Below are 17,303 nucleotides of genomic sequence, written 5' to 3'. Positions count from 1 at the left end.
TGCTGATGTTGTATACATTAAGATTTGTTTAATAACAAATCAATACTTTATTTCTGTCATTTGTCTACAGTTTTTTTTTTTTCAAGAAACAAGTTTAGATGATGTTTTATTGAAAATGTTTGGTCAATGAGCAAAAGGGCAGACATTTACATTTAATACAAACATTGGTAGGAAGAGGAAGGAATTAAAGTGGGAGAAGGAAGGAAGACTGTATTATTTCTAGACTGGGAAATACAGGACTTAACTCAATGCATATAACAGGAAAAAATCCTACAGGATTGTGTGATAGGTGTGGATTTAGAGAGACAGTGGAACAAGCACTTATTCAGTGTAATAAAAATTCAGCGGGTAAAAAGTAAACTACTTGAAGAATTTCAGAATTAAGTTGATCAACAGTTAACATTAAAGAAGTTTTTGAACCCAGTAGAAGGGGATAGTTTATTAATACAATTTCTAAATAGAACTTGTTTAAATAATAGAATATAGACAGATTATTATTATTGTTAGGCGTTCAAGTGTGTAGCTCTGAAATCCTATTGTAATTGTTAGATTTCCCATGATGCAGCATTCCCCACGTAAAACTGCAGACCAAACTGTAAGTCATAGAGGCTTGAAACTTTGAGGGCTGGTAGTACTCACACCATCTACAGTGTTACCTCGCCCAAATCGGCTTCACAGGGGCACTACAGCTGCCAAAAGTATGAAATCATAACTCCCAAACCTTTATAGGCGCAGGCTCAAGTGTCTAATATCCTTGAAATCCTTGCCTCAATACCTCAAAATACATGCAAAATTTTGGGGTATTTTTGATTTATTGAAAAACCTGCTTTTGCTAACTAGTCCTAGGTTTTGGTCAGAACAAAACCAGTTTAGCAAGATTCTATTTATTTTGATTCACGGTCTCTAAGGGGCAGCAAGATGTTCGAAATGCACAGAGCCAGTTTTACTAAAATACCTACAGCTCTTCAGTGCAATGAGATATTTTCACCAAACTCTGCACACATCAGTGTTGCCAACTAATTTTCAGGGGAAGTTGCTAAAGGAAGGTCGATTTGTTGCTAAAAGTTGCTAAATGACGTTGTGATGTCATTGCGGGATGACATCATTGCGTAATTACAACGCAAAAATGTGTCACTCAATCAAATCTCAGCAAAAAAATATATTTTATATATGTTAATTTAGATTGGTTTGTAAAATAATATAAATGCCTAATATAATATTAAAATATAAATAACTGTATTTTTAAATACAACACTGAATTATTGAACACTTGCACAGTTTTGAACCATTAATTATTATTATTTTTTATTATTAGCTAGTGAACATATAAAACTACACATTCTGAACAGTTATAGTTTTAAGCAGTGTATTAGTAGTTAGTTAGTGAGCTACAATCTAAGTAAAGTCTGTAAAAATAGGGCACAATCTACTATGTTAACATTAAGGAATTTTTTTTTTTTACCTGCATTTTTAATTATGCATTGTATTTTGTGTTTTCGGGTTACAGGGTTGCAACGAATAATGGATAACACATAATGTCCTGAAAAATTACTAGTAACTTTTCCATTTTTCTAGATATTTTTCTTACAGTGTACTAACTGATCAACAATCGCAGGTACAAGCTAAGATATATTATAAATGAACAATTATTCAATTATTATTATCAAATTGAACAATTGCAAATAGCAGCTAACTTACATCATGTGATGTGTGTACTGCTATGCATCTTTAGTTTACTCATTTTGTGTAATTTAGATGGAAGTTATGTGCCTTTTAATCGTTTGAGCCATTTATCAAAAGTTGCTAAAAAATTGCCAAATAAATGTTAAAAATAGCTACATTTGTTGCTAGGTGCTTTTGGAAGAAAAAGTTGCTAGGGTAGTGTGAAAAGTTGCTAAATTTAGCAGCAAATTTGCTAAGTTGGCAACACTGCTTGCCAGGAGCTAATCACCCACCTCCAGGGGCGTTTCTAGGATTTTTTCAACTGGCGGGCACATGAGGGGTGAGGGGTTCAGAAGTGAAAAAAAGTGTAGAAGAATATAAGAATCCAATCTGTGAATAGAGTACAACTCACAAAAATAATAAAACTCAACATTAATGCTTTAATGCAGGGCCGATTTATGAGCTTATGAGTGGCTGGTAGTCAACAGATAGCTTGTGAGAGAGCACTGATTGAGTGTTTGTGTGTGTATGGCGGGAGAGCCTGGTGAATCCATGACACATATGTTGTTCCAAACCAGTGTGACTCTCTTTTTTTCCATGTTACAAAAGAAATTGTGAAGAAAGTTATTGTCCATATATAATGAGTGTCAATGGTGATCAAAATAGAGCTTGATTTGTTTTCCATTGCAGTGGGCAAAAACATTTTCTTTTTTGTTTCATGGAAGAAAGAAAATCATAAATGTTAGGAATAACATGAGGGAAGAGTAAATGAAATTTACATTTTTGGGTGAAATACTACTTTAATTTATCTGACTGCCTTGAAACATTAAACAGGGTTTTCCTGGGACAAAAATGGTTTTTGGTGACCATCTTTTCCCTCCGATTATAAGTTGAGGAGAGTTAATTGCTATTTAAAAGACAAACGAAAAGAATGTCTAATGGCTTATTGAAAATTCAGTTTGATTCTCTGCCAGTAGGAGGCACTTTTGAAACGTCAAACATAGCCTAACGGTTTTCCCCAGAAACAGCTGTTAACAAAGCAGCGCTGTGCTCATGAACGCTACTTTATCAGATAAAGTTGAAATGCAATCGAAATAAAATATATAAACTCGACATATAAATCGACATCTAAAAACTGTGTCGCATCATTGCTTGAATTAGTAAGAATGAGTGAATTGTTAAACAGGTAACAGGTAAACAGTGTCACCCACTGGACGTTCGCTGCTGCTTCAGCCATCATTTGGTATTATCCAAATGAAAGCAAGTACTCAAGAGTTCAATCTGTATGATTGGCCCCCAATTCCATTGGTTTATATTTTCGTTCAAAAACACCCCCAATTCCATTGGTTTATAACACGGCAAATCTGATTGGTGTTGACCCGAGCATGCGCATTCCTTTGTGTACGATTTTGTAATTGATTTGGCCATATTTCAGAAATATCATGTGCTAACTCTAGAATCATAGGCCTATCTTAATTATTATCTGTTTAGTAACCATGGTAATTTTAGTCAGATGAAGTCATTGTTTACAAATAAACTCTTGACAACGGCACCTCTGGGTTCTTCAGGCTGAATAGCGCTTAATTTCCTTGAGGATCAGCAGGCCGCGGATCAGCACTAAGTTGGGATTTTATACACAAATCACAATAATTTACTGTATTTTAGAGATGGACAAACACAAACATAAGTGGCTGATTTTAAACGTTTTAAAGCACAACTGTTTTTTGTTGTTCTTTAAAGAGATGAGTTATAGCCTACGTTGCTCAATCCGTCACAAACTTGTAGGTTATAAAGTGCTAATAAAATGTTTTTATGGCAAGCTCAATGTTTCCTTGTTTATATCTTAATAAAATATTTGAGCCTATATTGATTCTCTTACAGTTTTTAAAGGTTCCTATCTTATTGTAAATAAGTGTCCATGACATCAGATATTAAAAATCCAATTATTTCTGTATCCATACCCTCATTGTGTGTGTGTGTGTTATAATCTGTGTACGGGATGAATTTAGATTCAGTTATTAACACTCGATCATTGTACCCATATAGACCTGCATAACTATCGAATATTAAATCACTCAGAGCTGTAAATCTGTGCAATAGGTACGTGAGCACTTTTAATGAGTAAAGAGACCTTCTCTCTGATTATTATATATTTTTTTTTTATTAAAGACTATAATAACTAGCCTACTAAAAATCTAAAATCAGTAGGTCTAATATAGTACAGTGACTCCTGGTCCTTTTTAAAAGATTGAGCCACAAAACCAGTAATTTAATTTGTGCATATAGCCTATATATAAAAGTATAAATAAAAATGTTACAGAGAAAATATATGAACATTTATTGCTTAAATATGCACTAAAACACATTGATAATAATGTTTGATTTGATTGCTCAGATTTAATAACAGCTGTAGTAAACAAAAACATTTAAAATAGGCCTATATGCAAAAAAAAAAAAAGAAGTTCATTTTAAGGTTTAAAACCCCTTAACTGTCACTCACAGTTTTGAACAGACATTATAGTGCACTATCCAAACTTAATTTTTTAGAATTCACGAATGAAAACATTTTGTAACATGATTTTGATGTACCATTTCCATGGTAATGCAATGTCTGATTTTAAAATGGGTTTCAAAGCATGAATTTTGAGATTTTAAGTTTTCAACTGATATATAATTTCTTATGATTTCTAAAGCGTGATAGAGAAAAAGGCAACTAAGAAGACTTTCTGTGACAAAGGTCAGAACTCCTGTTATGATGTAGATTTTTCAGGTGCACTCTTGTCATAAATTAATCTATTACTTTTCCTACATTTTTTTTTTTTTTAAAAAAAGTGGTAAAATACCTATTTAGGTATACTATACGATATATAGTTTGTCAAGATTAGATTAGTATTTAATTGTAAAATAGTGAAGTAAACGTAGTCGTCCCACAGAGGGGACGGTGACAGTTCACGCTGATGGGCTATTTGGTAGTATTGTCTTATTTGTCACCGCAGTTGTTCTTTAAAATAAAACCATTTGCGGGTTTGTACTGAACTACAGTGAATTATCATCATTTTCTAAGTTTGTGCTTATCCACCGAATCCTAAAATAATGAATATGTGCTACATATGAATATACATTATACAAAACAGCTAAATCTCAAACTGTGGATCATTTTTATCAACATCGCCAGCTAAAACTGCTCAATGTTAAAGTATGTCTACTTCGTGTACTGTAAAAAGTGCAATAATATCTGACTTCATTTAACGTGCTGTAGCATAGGTAGGCATGGCCACGGGAACTAGGGGTGCTGAGGGTGCTGCAGCACCCCCTGCCGCAGGGCTAGGTCTGAGATTTTCCTTGTGATCCTCGATCATCCCCAAGAAACTTGATTTTTGTGATAGTTTTGTGATTAATTATTTATTAAACTGACCAGAAATATATAGCCTAGTAATTAATTTATTTCACAAAAAGGGACAGTGTACATTAATCAACATTCATGAATGTAAATGTACCCAAATTAGCCCAAAGGCTAGTTTTCATTGGTAGTCCCTTTGCCAGTCCCTTCTTTAGGCCAAAAAACTAGAGGAAAAAAGAAACAAAATAGAAAAAACAATAACAACGAAATTCAACCAAAAATTAAATAACAAATTATATAAACTGACAATAAAAAAATATGTAGTAGCCTATTAAATTTTTTTTAAATAGAAAGCAGCTTATTAAGCTATATAAACAAAATTAATGTTCACATTGTTGGTTATGAAGAAGCCATTTCTTAAAATGATGCTTAAATGATTTAAATGACGTGGTATTGAATTCCTCTGATGTGCGGTTGTATTTTTCTTGCGCGCATCTCCCCCTCTGACAGAATTTCATGTGAAATGTTCACGCGATACTGTAATTTTACATTCCGACTTGTAAAAACCATTCACGTCCTTGTCCTTTTTATGAGCCGTTTTCCGAAGCTTCCTCGCTTATCAAGACAGCCACCGTCAATAAGCACAGGTGTTTAATTGTGCTCTAGTCTCTGGTCAAACGTGCTAAATAGAACTTGTTTAAACAATAGAATATAGATAGGCTATTATTATTATTATTGTTAGGCGTTCAAGTGTGTAGCTCTGAAACCCTATAGTAATTGTTAGATTTCCCATGATGCAGCATTCCCCACGTAAAACTGCAGACCAAACTGTAAGTCATAGGCTGCATCCGAAACCGCCTAGTCAATGAACTTAATTTCAAGAAGTACTTACTTAACGAGCGCTAAAAGAGTAAGTACTCTACAGCCAAATCTCGTTGAGTATGAATGCGGTCCGCCATGTTGACGTTATCATGTGATTTATGACGTTATAACAAGCGCAAACACAAACTTAAAATATATGAGCGACAGGTTTAATTCATCTATCTGTAAATATTGATGTTGATGAAATGTGCTCATTTTTGGTCTTGTTGAAGAAACAGCTGCCCTTATGATTGTAGTAGGCTATAACCAATAAATTTGGGGTTGATTTAAGTTTTTATATTTTAAACTCTACTAATATAGCCTAACCCACAGTTTAATCCTTAAAGATATGATTTTTTATTACGAAAAACTAAAATCGTTATCTCTTGAATGTTATTAATTTCTTAATTTCATGTGCAAAATTGTTCACCCACATGTAAAACCGGCTTAAATCTCATAGTTTTCTGGTTGAATGTCTCTCTCGTTTCATCCCTGAGGCTTATAAATAACAAAAATAAATGCAATTTTAATGCATTATGATTATATGAATTTTATGATTATTCAAAGATATTCTATCTTTCCCTGTGTATGTAATCTCATACCAATTACAGTTATGTTCTCTTTTTTTTTTTTTTTTTTGGTCATTATGATTGTTCATGGTTAAAGATACTGCCATCTTTCCCTGAGCTTGTATGTTCTTCAGTAATAATAATAAAAGGAAAATAAGAGCGACAGGCGCACAAACACCTCTTAGCATCTATAAATCCACAACCCTACCTAGTACGTTTTCCTCCATGTTTGCAATGTTGGTAATATATGCACAAACGAGACGTCGATCAGCTCAAAAGATCTCATCTCTGGAGAAGACTGTTGATTTTACAATCGAAAAATGTGAGTATTACTACTTAGAAATTAAGATTACCTCAGAAAGCAGTGGTAGCCCAACATAATTATATTTTTTTAGTAAAACAAGCTAAATATAATTTGCTTTTTCATATGCCATAGCTATGCATGACTACACACTACTAGACAAATGCAGCCAAAGTGAATACATCTCAATTTTCAGACAAGTAATGAATTAATGCATATGTTAATGAAGCAATTATATTTTATTTACTGACAGCAACAGGAAACATGAATAAATGAGTAAAATGTAAATAAAAGTAACCATGACAATAAATAAACACAAGTCAACAACACATGAAGCAAAGCTTTATTCAAACATATTGTTCTGACAATCATGTATTTACAGACGGTGAGCCCACATCCTACTGCCATCTCAACACAGCTGTGCCAGTTCTGCAGCTTTATTCTGATGAAGCAGCTGACCACCGCGTCCACCTTCACCTGTCTCTGCCGTCCATCACATCCCTCACTGCTGCAGTCACACTGAATCTGATCATGGATGAGAAAGGGACATCGAGGCTATCATTGTCTGAGAGCACAGAGAGGATGAGGCTCCCTGAACCACACAAACTTGAACAAGAGCAGGAGAACACGTGTGGGACAATCTAGCTCCTGCTGCGTCTGCTCCAAACATCTGTGTGCCTGCTCTCTATGAGAACAACTACCTGTAACGCATTTACATCTCATGTTGTTAGCATTCCATTTCTTGACAAATTTCATTTCATATGTTTACAATTACATGCTAATTTTTGATATAGCTTCATTACTTTTGTGGTGTGATGAACTGGTAAGCAGAAGGTTGCTGGTTCAATCTCTGCAGACGTCACCATCGGTGTCTCTACTCCAGGTTACTGCAGGGGGATTGGATTCCCTGTAATAAGAGCACTGTAAGTCACTTCAGATAAAAGTGTCTGCCAAATGCATAATTGTAAATGTAAAAAAAAAATTAAATGTAAAAAAAATGAATAAATTTAAATGTAAATGCTTTTTTGTGTCTTGGGCACAAACGCTCAGTAAAGCTGCTAATTTCTTAGTTTGTAGTTTATAGGTACTACTATAATATAAATGCTTACATACATTTTATACAATTTCTATTTGGGGCTTTAAAGGGTTATTTCACTCAAACATATAAATTCAGTCATTATTTACTCGCCTCAACGCTGTTCAATCCTTGTGTGTGTGTGTGTGTGCGTGCGTTTTTTTTTTTTTTCCTAACACAAAAGGTGATTTTGGTCAAGTTTGTCCTGCTGGCATAAAACAAATATCATCAGCAAAAATTTAACTGGTTTGAATGGCTTTACTGCAGAGCAATTACTATACGCAATGAAATATATGTGGTGAATAAGCTGCCAGTGATCAAAATATTGAATCATTGAAAACAATGTTTTCTTAAAAATGTGCGTTTGTTTTAATGGCTTTTAATTGTAAGGATGCTTTGGTCATAATCATATAGTAGCAGACTCTAGTGATAACAAGGCGCTCTGATTGTTTTTGTTGTAGAATACGATAGGGGATATATTCACATGTTATGGAAACGAAAATAATGGTTTATAAAATTTATATTAGGATAAAAATATAGACGATAAAGAATTAACTTTGACGGAGCTCAGACTCAAAACATGAACCACCGTCAGTTTTATGAGCCATTAATAAACCTAGCATTTTCACTCATCATCCCTCTCTTTCTTCTCCACTGATTGCTTTTAAATTTCTTATCTCTTGATGAACTTCCTTTCAGATCCAAAAATTGTTCATTTATCAGTAAGCAAACAGCTGATATGATAATATATGTGACTGTTCGTCCCTCTGTGATGTTTGGAAAGTTGTTTGCTGTTCTTTCTGCTCTTTTCTGCTGCTCTCCGTTTTTACTTTCACTTTCACAGGAGACGCTGATTGGTTCCTTCTGCTGTCAATCATCCGAGAGGGGCGGGTTAAAATCAGAACAGAAAATCAGATTAAAAGAAGATTTAGTGAAACAAACACTTGCGATATGCATTATCTGTTCAGATTTCCTTAAAAAAACGTAACTTTAAATCAGGGGTGTCATGAACTCATTTTTTGGGGGGCACGAGGGGGTGTGTGTTATTATAGAGTACTATAGAGTTTATTACTCTTTAGATTGTTGATGGGCGATGGTGAAAGTAACCTAATAATGTAAACTATTATGCATAAAAACCTGTCTGTTTATGCGTGTCATGACATAAAATATTTTTAATACGACTGACTTTATATTTAATGTTAACTTAACATTGAAAGTTAATGTGAATAAAAACATTGCAAGTTGGGCTACTAACTTCTCGACTACTCTTTTATGAATTTTGGACATACTTCTTCGGTAAGTAGGCATATTCGGACGCACGTCCGAATCTCGCGAGAATTAATATGTCACCCAAGATTCTATTTATTTCGATTCACGGTCTCTAAGGGGCAGCAAGATGTTTGAAATGCACAGAGCCAGTTTTACTAAAATCCCTATAGCTCTTCAATGCAATGAGATATTTTCACCAAACTTGGCACACATGCATTAGAGCTCATTCTGTGGTCGCACAAAAAATGACGTGGTGACTGATCACTTGGTGGAAAAAACTTTAAAATGGCTATAACTACGCAACCCAAAGTCTGATTGACCTGAAAATTGCCCTGCGGTGTCTTTGTCCAAGGTGCCATGACTGCCTCAGAGGACACCGGCATATCTCGGAAGATGTCCGCTGCCAGCCAATGAAGTTTGAGCACCTATCGGACAGCCTTAATGGGGGCCGATCAGAACGAAACTCGCTGGGCCTGTTTGACTCGTGGCCTTAGAGGCCTGTGAGAAATTCAAAAGAAATCAGGCACTGGGGGGTGCCTTCTGCACTTGACCTAGACTTTTAGCTCAACCTTGATTAAAGGGAAGGGACTTCAAATGCGCCCTCCCTTTGTCAGGAAAATGAAGGGTACAACAGATGGACCCTTCGCAGCCTTCCTTATCCTAGAATTAATTGCACGTGGGTAATGACGGAATTTATATTCAAAGAACATCGCGGGTGAGAGTTCTGTGGCTGCCAAGGAAACAGAGGAGAGAAGAGCACAAGAGAGAAGCTGCTTTCTCTTAGGAAAAAATGGGTAGATTTTATATATATATATATATATATATATACATACACAGGTGCATCTCAATAAATTAGAATGTCGTGGAAAAGTTCATTTATTTCAGTAATTCAACTCAAATTGTGAAACTCGTGTATTAAATAAATTCAATGCACACAGACTGAAGTAGTTTAAGTCTTTGGTTCTTTTAATTGTGATGATTTTGGCTCACATTTAACAAAAACCCACCAATTCACTATCTCAACAAATTAGAATACTTCATAAGACCAATAAATAAAAAAACATTTTTAGTGAATTGTTGGCCTTCTGGAAAGTATGTTCATTTACTGTATATGTACTCAATACTTGGTAGGGGCTCCTTTTGCTTTAATTACTGCCTCAATTCGGTGTGGCATGGAGGTGATCAGTTTGTGGCACTGCTGAGGTGGTACGGAAGCCCAGGTTTCTTTGACAGTGGCCTTCAGCTCATCTGCATTTTTTGTTTCTCATCTGTCTCTTGTTTCTCATTTTCCTCTTGACAATACCCATAGATTCTCTATGGGGTTCAGGTCTGGTGAGTTTGCTGGCCACTCAAGCACACCAACACCATGGTCATTTAACCAACTTTTGGTGCTTTTGGCAGTGTGGGCAGGTGCCAAATCTTGCTGGAAAATGAAATCAGCATCTTTAAAAATCTGGTCAGAAGAAGGAAGCATGAAGTGCTCCAAAATTTCTTGGTAAACGGGTGCAGTGACTTTGGTTTTCAAAAATCACAATGGACCAACACTAGCAGATGACATTGCACCCCAAATCATCACAGACTGTGGAAACTTAACACTAGACTTCAAGAAACTTGTGCTATGAGCTTCTCCACCCTTCCTCCAGACTCTAGGACCTTGGTTTCCTCATGAAATATAAAACTTGCTCTCATCTGAAAAGAGGACTTTGGACCACTGGGCAACAGTCCAGTTCTTCTCCTCCTTAGCCCAGGTAAGACGCCTGGCAGATGGCTTATGTATAGCAGCAAATAGAAACAGTTGCTAACAAGGTATCTACCTATACATTTTGTAGCGGACTGTGTCGGCGGTTCACATGAGACTAACGCGAATACGTCATCAAAATCTTTGATCCATATTGGCAGAAGTGAGAGACTGAAAGTTAATAATGTATCAGGGTAATTGTGTCAACTCAACCAGAGGGCCCCAGGAGGAAAGACAGCACTGTAAATATTATATTTTTACACAGAGATTAGTTAAAACTGTTGACTTTAACAGTCTTTATTGCATTATACCCCAACGGTGACAAATGGGAAAATGGGAAAAAGCACCTTTTTTTCGGTGCATGCCTGTAACCCAAGAAGTGTTAGACATCTTAATTCCCTTTTAGATTATGGTTCTATATGGTTCAATCCCATATATAAAGGGATGTCAATGCAACATATAGTTAGAATACTGCATATTATTTGAACTGTTCAGATGAACAAAAACCCTTCTTCCAAATATCCTTGAAACTGATTCAAATATGGATTCTCATAAATACACTTTTGAGAGCAATGTGTTTCAACTTAACCATTTCAGAGAATTTTTAGCACTCAGAGAAGTAAGTTATATGTAATTATTTTGCTAGATGGAAACATGATATTGTCAACATTATTTCTGAACCGGCCTGAAATTTGTCCAGCGGGCCAGGACAAGCCGCAGACGGCGGCGGCAGGCTGGTGCGGGCGACGACTTCCATTTTCGGTAGCGGTCCGATCTTCTGTCACGGGTGCGTGGTTGTAGTAACGATATAAATGAATATAAATGAAGGACAGGAGAACGAAACGGCATCAACTCACTTTTCCCATTTAATGAACTCAAGATCGGACAAATACAGGGGGAAAACTGAGGACTTATAAAAGGAAGAGAACAAAAGAGCAAACAACATAATTCAAATCAGGTGGGGACAATGAATGATAATTAACAAACGAGAAATGGAACTAAACCAAATAAGGAAAACAGAAACTCAGACGGGCCGACATGTGACAGCAGCAGAGTACTATTATTTTGTTGAACAGAACTGGGGAACCTCTGAAGACCTTACATGCTCACATTTGGTTGACCAATCAGAGGAAAGGGGCATGTCCTGATGGCCACATGTAGAAAATGAATTTTGAAGTAATTTATTTGTTTTCTACCCCTGAAACGAAAAATCAAGCCGAAATCTTGTTTTTACATTTTTTTGAACAAACGGAAAAAACAAATAAAAGTGCCATTTTCTCGTTTCTGCTTGTTTCATTTCAAATTGGAAAACAAACTATCAAAACGTACACGGACCCCTAACCATTCAGGTGCTGAGGTCATTGCTAGGCATTGTTTTGCCTCATCATTGTCTCATCTTAGTCACACAAAAATGTTCGTAAACAAATATTTTTTGTCGTCGTTAACAAAATTAACTCTAGGTGGAATTCAACAATTTGAACACGGAGCCACACCAAGATCCCATATCTCTGAGACTGAAGCATACAGCGCCTTTAGAATGAAGATACCAAGAGAAAAGTTTCTTGAATCTAAAGGCATATTAAGAGATCTTTAATACTTCTTGAGTTACAGGCATGCAAACTTGTTTTTTGACCCATTTTTTAACTGTCACTGTTGGCATATATTCCAACAAAGACAGCAAAAGTCAACAGTTTGTTAACCTGTGTAAAAATAAAATTATGATGCTACCGTCTTTCTAAAGTCATAGGTTCATCATCCATGATTGTTATATTTTCTTGATATTAGTTATGTGTTTATTTTGTCTTGAAGTGTTTCTGGCTGAAAACGACAATGAGGAAAACGCTAATAGGCTTGTCAATTCAGCACCATAGTAATTTAACTTGAATTAACACTGTATAAATAGCCTATGTGTTGGCAGAAATGTATTTATTATGTTACTGTTATTACATATTGGGGAATATGCTATTTTAATTTCATAGAAGCTGTTTTGTAGTTTCTTCATGTTTATTTATTTTTTTACTACTACTAATTTTATAGTTTATTAGCCTATTAGGCTACTTATTTTAAAATCCATATAACCATGGTAATGAGGACCGTGGTTTTACTTCTCGTGACCACCATCCTACTAGTCAGTTAAACTAAACTAAAGGATACTTCTTTCTTTTTAGATGTTTAGTTCTAATGAATTGTAATTGAAGTAAAATATTAATTCAATAAGGGCCTGATTAAAGATAAATATCTTATAAATAATATCTTAAAAAGTGTCTTATATAAATTAGGTGTTTCTTATTTACAAATAATAAAGTTCTTAAAGGGAGATTTACCCAAAAATGAAAATTAGTATGATTTACTCGACATCATGTCATTCCAAACCTGTATGAATTTATTTATTCTGTGGAACATAGAATAATTTTTGTCCATACAGTAGGTAACATTCTACTAAATTTTATTTTGTGTTCAACAGAAGAAAGTCATTTGGAACGACATGAGGGTGAGGAAATGACATTTTATGATTGCAACTCATTCTAATCCCCCCCCCCCCCAGCTTTTGTTCTGAAAACCTTTTTCAGAGGTCCATCGATTTACATAGTATTCCAGATATATATTCCTAGATATTTATAAAAAATCTATTGTTATACCAGTTCCTAAGAGACCTAGTCCCCAAGAGTATAATGATTATCGAACAGCTGCCTTGACTTGTCTTGTGATGAAGTGTTTGGAGAGGATCATGGTGTGGAAACTTAAGGAAGAGGTTAAGGTCCATTTTGATTCCTACCAGTTTGCCTATCAAGATAATAGGGGCACTGATGATGCTATTCTTACTGTGGTGCATCATGTTGTAAAACATCATGAGGATCCCAATGCTTATGCTAGGCTGTTCTTTCTTGATCTGAGCTCTGCTTTTAACACCATGCAGCCACACCTTGTGCTCTCCAAACTAAATAGTATGGCTGTTAATCCATACAATGTTCTTTGGTTTCATTCATTTCTCACAGGTAGGACCCAGCAAGTTAGAAGTGGACAGACTCTTTCTGAATGTACGTCTACCAGTATTGGAGTTCCCCAAGTGTGTGTGTTTTCACCATTGTTATTTACACTGTACACCAATGAGTACAGGAGTCACCATCCTGGGAATGTTGTTGTAAAATTTTCAGATGACACTGCTATTCTTGGTCTTCTGTATAGGGATAAGGACATTCAACATTATACCACAGAGATTGCCAACTTTGTTACATGGAGTAGAGAACATAATCTTGTAATCAATGTTAGAAAAATGGAGGAAATGATTTCTGACCCTAAGTTGGTGGGCAACCATTCACCTATTATGATTGAAAATTAGCCCATTAGACAGGTTATTTCGTACAAATACCTAGCTCTCAGACCTTTTGGGGTTATGCAGAGGGTAATGTTAATGTTTTTTTATGCCTGTATTGAGTCTGTTTTGCTGTATGGCATAGCGGCCTGGTTTGGTAACCTGACATTCACCCTTAGATCTCAGGTGAACCGCTTGGTGCATACTGCAATGAAGGTGGTCGGTATGGGGGTTTATCCGCCTCTACAATCTACTTTTAGCAAAATTGTTCTCAGGCAGGCAAGAAAAATGACTTTGGACCCTTGTCATGTGCTGTATGCAGAATTTGAACTACTTCCATCTGGTCGGCGTTACCGCACTCCAAGGTTCAGAGACAAACGCTATAAAATGTATTTTGTTCCTTTGGCGACAGCACTGTTAAAACTCTAATTTGAAGGACATAAGGACATGCTTGCTTACAAATGCAGGGGCCTTGTTGCGTGGTCTATACTGTATGTATTGCCCTAAACAATTTTCCCTTATGAGGGACAAATAAAGTAAACTAAACTACACTATATACCGATGGTTCTAAAGATACTGAATCTGGCCATATAGCTGTAGCAGTGGCCTTTCCGCTGTTGAATTTTAAAATAGGTAATAGAACATTTAATTTATTATATTTTTCAATTTACTGCAATATATGCATTGACCATGTATGGCTACATATTAATATATACAAATATTTTAAACATTTAAAAAATGAAGACAAAACTAGCATTAATTACATCTGATATTCATTAAGATTTGATATTAATTCTTGTGATTGTAGCAATGTATTGGAGGGTGTGAGGATTGATGATTCTGTCTCTAAAGCCCAGATTAGTTTGGATGATGATGTAGGGCTTTTATATATCTTGACATTAGAAAGGCAACTGGGCCGGATGGTCTTTATGTTTTTGTTCTCAGATCAAGAAAGAACAGCCTTTGCAGTTTTTTGTATGTTTTACATGCTGAATGTTGTTAGTTTAACTGTCTACAATAGACAAACACTTTTAAAGATTGACTCCTTCGTCATGCAACACAAACCGGACTTTGAGTTCTTGAACGCTGGCGCTCTGTTTACAGACAGACAAGAACCCTTTGTCTGGGCCACACAGTCGCGACCGAGGAAACGCTGCCGGAAAAGGGGAGAGAGAGTCGGCATCCCCTCCCAACCATTTTGCTGGCTAACATTCAGACAAACAAACAAACTTACAGTATACATTGGTGGCCAGCACCAATTAACAAAAAAAAGGGGAAAACACGTACACATAATGGCCATTACACAAAACAAACAACTATGAAAACATCAAACATACTGTACAAGTAACACTTCAAATAACATATAAAAATAATTACTTCACTTTATAAATTTACTTTCTATGTGTACACAAGAAAAAAAGAGAAACAGTCCTTGAAGTCCCCCTGAGCAGAAACATGAATGGTTGTGGCTGAATCATTGGCTGGAACTGTGTATATATACAGTGAGGAAAATAAGTATTTGAACACCCTGCTATTTTGCAAGTTCTCCCACTTAGAGATCATGGAGGGGTCTGAAATTGTCATCGTAGGTGCATGTCCACTGTGAGACATAATCTAAAAAAAAAAATCCAGAAATCACAATGTATCATTTTTTAACTATTTATTTGTATGATACAGCTGCAAATAAGTATTTGAACACCTGTCTATCAGCTAGAATTCTGACCCTCAAAGACCTGTTAGTCTGCCTTTAAAATGTCCACCTCCACTCCATTTATTATCCTAAATTAGATGCACCTGTTTGAGGTCGTTAGCTGCATAAAGACACCTGTCCACCCCATACAATCAGTAAGAATCCAACTACTAACATGGCCAAGACCAAAGAGCTGTCCAAAGACACTAGAGACAAAATTGTACACCTCCACAAGGCTGGAAAGGGCTACGGGAAATTGCCAAGCAGCTTGGTGAAAAAGGTCCACTGTTGGAGCAATCATTAGAAAATGGAAGAAGCTAAACATGACTGTCAATCTCCCTCGGACCGGGGCTCCATGCAAGATCTCACCTCGTGGGGTCTCAATGATCCTAAGAAAGGTGAGAAATCAGCCCAGAACTACACGGGAGGAGCTGGTCAATGACCTGAAAAGAGCTGGGACCACCGTTTCCAAGGTTACTGTTGGTAATACACTAAGGCGTCATGGTTTGAAATCATGCATGGCACGGAAGGTTCCCCTGCTTAAACCAGCACATGTCCAGGCCCGACTTAAGTTTGCCAATGACCATTTGGATGATCCAGAGGAGTCATGGGAGAAAGTCATGTGGTCAGATGAGAACTTTTTGGTCATAATTCCACTAAACGTGTTTGGAGGAAGAAGAATGATGAGTACCATCCCTACTGTGAAGCATGGGGGTGGTAGCATCATGCTTTGGGGGTGTTTTTCTGCACATGGGACAGGGCGACTGCACTGTATTAAGGAGAGGATGACCGGGGCCATGTATTGCGAGATTTTGGGGAACAACCTCCTTCCCTCAGTTAGAGCACACTGCTCTCTCCCACCTGGAAAATAAGAACACCTATGTGAGAATGCTGTTTGTGGACTACAGTTCAGCATTTAATACCATAGTGCCTGCCACGCTTGTTGTGAAGCTCCAGATTCTGAGCCTACCCTGATAGCACACGTACATCTCTGAGACGTCTATTTGACGTCTGCATTTACATCTGCAAGACGTATTTTTTAGGCTGTTTGCTCATCTGCAATACGTCTATAGGACGTCTCCTTTTAGATGTCAAATAGACGTCTATTAGATGTCTTTAAGATGTTTATGATTTAGAGTGTATGTAAAACTGACATCTTACAGACGTCTGTCAGACGTTTATAGACAGCAGATGCTTTCCAGATCAACAGATCTTTAACAGACATCTTGCAGACGTACGTGTGCTATCTGGGTAAATAGATCTCTGTGCAGCTGGATCCTGGACTTCCTGACAGGCAGGTGCCAGGTGGTCAGAATGGGCAACAATACTTCATTCCTGCTGACCGTTAACACTGGTGCTCCTCAGGGCTGCGTCCTCAGCCCACTCCTGTACTCCCTGTACACACACGACTGTGCAGCCGCACACAGCTCCAATGTCATCGTCAGATTTACTGATGACACAACGGTGGTAGGCCTGATCACTGAC

The sequence above is a fragment of the Onychostoma macrolepis genome, chromosome 03, assembly GCF_012432095.1.
Source record: "Onychostoma macrolepis isolate SWU-2019 chromosome 03, ASM1243209v1, whole genome shotgun sequence".
Taxonomy (NCBI): Eukaryota; Metazoa; Chordata; class Actinopteri; order Cypriniformes; family Cyprinidae; genus Onychostoma; species Onychostoma macrolepis.
The sequence above is the reverse complement of the archived record's forward strand: the minus strand, read 5'-3'. Positions refer to the sequence as shown.